This window comes from Mirounga angustirostris, unplaced genomic scaffold (assembly GCF_029215605.1).
Source record: "Mirounga angustirostris isolate CCGP_5_RB_7025 unplaced genomic scaffold, mMirAng1.0.hap1 SCAF_5, whole genome shotgun sequence".
NCBI classification, from domain to species: domain Eukaryota; kingdom Metazoa; phylum Chordata; class Mammalia; order Carnivora; family Phocidae; genus Mirounga; species Mirounga angustirostris.
In genome coordinates this window covers 33324639-33330638 of record NW_026991713.1, presented here as the reverse complement: position 1 = coordinate 33330638, position 6000 = coordinate 33324639, and positions in this window count along the sequence as shown.

Genomic DNA, 6000 nt, shown 5'->3' with positions numbered 1-6000 from the left:
CTAGGGGAAACAGTATAAAAGTCTTCCTTAAAAACATTGGTGTTCTTTGTTTTACTTCTATTTTTTTGCTCTTTATGAACTACTCATGATTTCTCAGGACTTAAATGGTTCACTCTTTTATATAAATTTTACCAGTATCTTTGGAATAACTGTTCATCCTCTACATTTAAAGGCTTTTTTTTTTTTTTTTTTTGGTTCATGATTTTGACATTTCCTTAGCATTGTTCTGTTGCCCTAAATTCTAACAATCTTACAAAAAAAAAAATCTTTGCAAATAGTGTAGATAATTAGCATAATAATGTCTGGCCCTCCATTTCTTAAAAGAATTAACATTTAAGAACTAGTAGCACAGGCTGACATTAAACTGTAGAAATCTATGGACTTTTCAGATAATAACTAATTTAAAAATATTCATGGTTTGATACATTGTATTGTTTAAAAAGATACCTATATGTACATATAAATACAGATATATAATTAAACATTTTTTTTTTACATTCCCCAATGATGACTTAGTTCCTGAGTTAAATTCTGCATCTATGGAAGGGTATTTCTTGATTGGACTGGCATTCACGCAATGCCATTTCCTGACTGGGTTTTAGGCTCAGCTTTTTAAGGACATCTTTGTATCCCTCACAATACATAGCACAATGTCTGATATAGAATAAAAGCTCAGTAATTGTTTGTTGAATAAATGCATAAATCCATGGTGGGCTGAAAAGGAATAGGAGAGTATTTTCAGTCTCTCTTCCTTCTCATCCCCATGTTTCATTTAAAAATGATGTGGTATTCCAGGAGAAGAATCCTGGAAGTTGAACTAATAAAATTGATAAACCCCTAGCCAGGGGTATTTTGTCAAATGCTTTTACTGCATCTGTTGAAAGGATCATATGGTTCTTATCCTAAGAAATGGGCAGAAGACATGAATAGACATTTTTCCAAAGAAGACAGGATGTATGGCCAACAGACAAGGGAAAAAATGCTCAATATCACCATCATCAGGGAAATGCAAATCAAAACCATGATGAGATACCACCTCACACTGTCAGAATGGCTAAAATTAACAACATAGGAAACAACACGTGTTAGCAAGTATGTGGAGAAAGGAGAACCCTCTTACACTGTTGGTGGGATTGCAAATTGGTGCAGCTACTATGGAAACAGTATGGGGTTTCCTCAAAAAATTAAATATAGAACTATCCTATGATTTAGCAATTGTACTACTAGATATTTACCCAAAGGATACAAAAATACTGATTCAAATGACCATATGCACCTAATATTTATAGCAGCATTATCAACAATAGCCAAATTATGGAAAGAGCTCAAATGCCCATTGACTGATGAATGGATAAAGAAGAAGTGATTACTCAGCCATCAAAAAGAATGAAATCTTGCCGTTTGCAATGATATGGATGGAGCTAGAGTATATTATGATAAGTGAACTGAGTCAAAGACAAATACCATATGATTTCACTCATATGTGGAATTTAAGAAACAAAACAGATGAACCTAGGGGAAGGGGAAGAAAAGATAGAGATGGAAGCAAACCATAAGAGATTCTTAACTACAGGGAACTGAGGGTTGATGGAGGAGAGGTGGGTGGGGGATGGGCTAAATGCAACTAGTGCCCTAAAGAAAGGCACTTGTGTTGAACACTGGGTGTTATATGTAAGTGGTGAATCACTAAATTCTACTCCTGAAACCAATATTACACTATATATTAACTAACTACAATTTAAATACAAATTAAAAAAAAAAGAAAATGAAGAAAATAAAAATAAAGGCTCCTCTCAGAAAAATAAAATTAAATTAAATTAAAACTAGAGAGGAAAAAGAAAGTATATGTACACAGTGGTAATATCTTCTCCTTCTACCCAGTTCTGTTCTAGAAACCAGGCTTTTGCCAGGGAACAATAGTTACATAGTCCTAATAATGCAAATGCTGAATGCTTATTTAAACATAATTATTCTAGAACTCCATTGGATTCTGGTATTAGTGTGGGTTCTCTAGAGAAACAGAGCCAGTAGGATGGAGATTTATATATTGCACATATATGACATATTTTTATCAGCAATCGGCTCGCAATTATAGAGACTGACAAATCTCAAGATGTGCAAAGTCAGGAAGCTGTACACCTAGGAGAGCCAATGATAAAGTTCCAGGCTGAAGGCTGAAAGGTTCAAGACCCAGGAAGAGCCAGTTTTTCAGCTGAAATCTAAAGTCGAAAGGTAGGAAAAACCTAACGTTCAAGCCTGAAAGCAGTCAAAATAGGAGGTATTTCACCAAATACCTGGGTACACTGTGGCCAAGTCAAATTGACACAAAAAATTAACCATCACAGATCCTGTCAGAGTGTAGTGTATGTTGGAGAGGAGCTAAGCACATGGGTGGGGAGGGAGGAGTAAGAAAACTAACCAGTTATTAAGCAAGTAGATAATTTAAAATTTTATGAATCAGAAGCTGGCAGCAGAAGCATAATATTTGAAACTCTGTACTAGAATATTCCATAAAAAGAAATGCTATGAACTTAGAACAGTTCCTGGCATATGGTAAGCACTCAATAGATGTCAGATATTACTTTTCAAATATTAGGATGGTTAATTTTATACTCTGTCTTTTATTTTAACTATATTTATATAGTTCATATATAAATTTTTCAGGTGTTCTCAATTTTTAATATTAAGTAATTAATTTATTATGAATTGTGTGGTGAAAATCTAATGTATATGGGATTCTATAAAGAGGATAAAAAGGTTTATAGCCAGTTCCTGCCAAAGCACCATGGTGAATTGTAAAAATATGATAAGCATTCCAGTCATGGTTAGTTGTAGTACTTTATAAAATAAATTAATTAACTGCCCTATAAAGAAATTTAACTATCATTCATTTTTTTCCTATTAGATAAAGTACTTTTTAAAACTTTTAGCAGATAGCAATTGTTATTAAAATAACTCTTCAGAGATTTAAAACAAACTATTAATATAGTTATATATATAATATATATGGGAGCAATTTAAATGTGATAATAATAATATAGTGTTATTTGCCTCAGAAACAGTATTACTAGCCACAACTAAAACAAAAAGCAACAACCATAATTTCCACTGCTCAGCATTGTAAAATAAGTCATTTCCAGGCTAGTTTTATGCTGTTTCAGGCGCGGTGCTAAGTTCTTTATATGAATTTTAGCTTTTAATCTTCCCAGCATGCACAGAAGGCAGATTGATAATTCTAATTTTTAAAGCAACAGAATTGAGGCTTACAGAATAAGAATGGCAACTTGATAATATGGTTTATCTCTCTGCCCTTCTAAAACCCCACTAAAATTAAAACAGGCACTAGAGGGAAATAAAAAAACAGAAGTCTATCTATTATAAGAAATGCCCGGGGTGCCTGTGTGGCTCAGTTGTTAAGCATCTGCCTTCGGCTCAGGTCATGATCCCAGGGTCTTGGGATCGAGCCCCACATCAGGCTCCCTGCTCAGCAGGAAGCCTGCTTCTCTCCCTCCCGCTCCCCCTGCTTGTGTTCCCTCTCTCACTGTCTCTCTCTCTGTCAAAAAATAAATAAAATCTTAAAAAAAAAAAAAAAAGAAATGCCCAAGAAAATGCAATTGAACATCAGTCCATCAGTTTAACAACATCAGTTTCTGGTAGTGAGAGATTTAGGGGAAAGATTTGACATTATGTGTGCTAGAATTCTATTTCCCTTTCCACTCTTCCAAAGTGAGGGACTCTTTAAAAGAACTCTGACAGTTTACATTATATTTCTGAAAAGAACCATGATTGGTATGTACCATCACTCTCAAAAAGAGCTTTTGAACAAAAGTCTAGCTGAAGAAGCCCGAGGAAGCAATATATAAGTTGGTGTGCTAGTATAATTTAATAATCACCAGACACTACCCCTGCTCCTGGTCCTGCCTCCCCCCAAATTTTTTAAAAGCTCTGATTTGTAGCATTTGCCCATTTCCACTATGTAAATATTCCCACTGTGGTGGATTTCAAGTTACCACCATGCAGTCACTGAACACAGAATTGGAAATTGACGCAGTCTGCTTTCTTGAGCCCTAGCAGCAAGCTGCATTCCTGTAGCAAGCATTATTTTGCAACATTAAAGCGCCAGCAGGGGATAATGTCAGAGGAAAAAGCATCCCATGGAAGAAAAAAGCCAGCATCCTATACAAAGACCCAACATTAAGTCACAACCAAATCCATCAGGTAAGGCCTGTTTTTGCCCTTTCACCAATCCTCTACTCCCCAGTACCTGACACTGTGGAGACCAGAAATGTGAAGTAAGAAGTGCCAGAGAGTGAGGTAAGAAGTGTATCAAAAGAAAAAAAGAAGGAATGAACTCAATCATGACTTTCTTCCCCAGTGCAGCCTGTGACATGTGTGAGCTTAAGTAGGAGAGAAATTTAAATGGGATAGTGGTCTGTATTTTTATGAGAAAGGCCTACATTTTTTGGTTATTTAAATGTTTTCTAAAAACCATGGAATCTACCCAACTTCATCTAGGAAAAGGAAACCAAAACAACAAATCTTCAGATAGAATCCAACAAATCTTCAGGTAAATGCTGGAGTGCCTGGCTGGCTCAGTTGGTTGAACATGTGCCTCTTGATTTCAGGGTTATGAGTTCGAGCCCCACATTGGATGTGGAGATTACTTAGAAAAAGAAAGTAAAAATCTAAAAAAAAAAAAAAAATCTTTTTAGATTGTTTTCAAGCTGAAAAGAATTCTTTTTAGATTCTTTTTAGATTCTTTTTGGAATTCTTTTTAGATTCTTTTCAAACCTGAAAAGAATTCTTTCACCTTTTGGTAGAGGTGAAAAAGAATAGAGTTGTGCGACCTGTGCCCAACCTAGTCTAACTGGTTCAATTCATTGGTTTTATAATATAGGAACTCAAGCAAGAATAAATGTCTAGCAGAGATATAATTTTAATAAAGAAAAGCCCAGGCTTACCTGAGCTATGCTCTGCTATTACAATACATTGTCAGAATTAATCACTCCCTCTGACCCCCCAGTGTAGGTTATTCATCCTATAAAGCTCTTATTTAGCACAGTCTTCCTTGGGTTTCCTCTTGACTACCTAATCTCTGACTGTGAGCAATTAGGGGGTTTAGAATCAGGGTGTGTTTACTTTTCGTATCCTTGCACTGCTTGGAACAAGGTATACTTTTACCTGTATGTAGTTGTGGACTGTAAGGTACTCGAGAAACCTTTGCTGCCTTCAGTAGATTGAAAAGATTCTTTGTTCTTGGTATGGAATTCATTTGCTCAACAAGTCATTTTATTTTGACAGTATAAAGGTCAACTTAATCCCAATTTCAGTCAATAAAGTCACAAATTTCACTCAATTAAGACGAAAACTAATGACATTTTATTACCGAGTGTGGAAAATTCACAGCTCATACAAACCTGAAAATCAACAGAAGTTGGAAAGAGCACAGTTAAATGGTAGATACTCTGAATCCTTAACTCTAACACCATAAAAATATTCAACCCTTCTGAAGAATGCTTTCCTCTTGGAATTTTATGCCATAAAAAGAATAGCTTCTTAACTGCATGTGTAATATGTGTCATATTTTAAAAACTACAAAGAGAAATGTTGTCAGACATTCTATAATTTTTGTAAATTAATATTAAATACATGTTAGTTACTATTTTGTGGTAACCAAGGAGAAGAACACTCTTTAAAAATTCGCTGGGACAAAGTCTGTTAGCTCTTAAATTCATTCTGTGGTCTAAAGTCTGAGTCATTTTCCCTGCATAGTGGGCTTATTCTTGATCACATCTATTTTGGAATTTCCTAATTCATGCTCTCAATGTACTTCCCTCCCAAACTTCCTACGAGCGTAGCTTTCCACAACTCAGTTGACAGTAACATTATCACTTTATTGTTGTTCTGGCCAAAAACATTAGCATCATTCATGAGTCCTTTGCGCACACTTCACATTTATTCTGCCAGGAATCTTGCTCACTCTACCCAAAAATATATGTG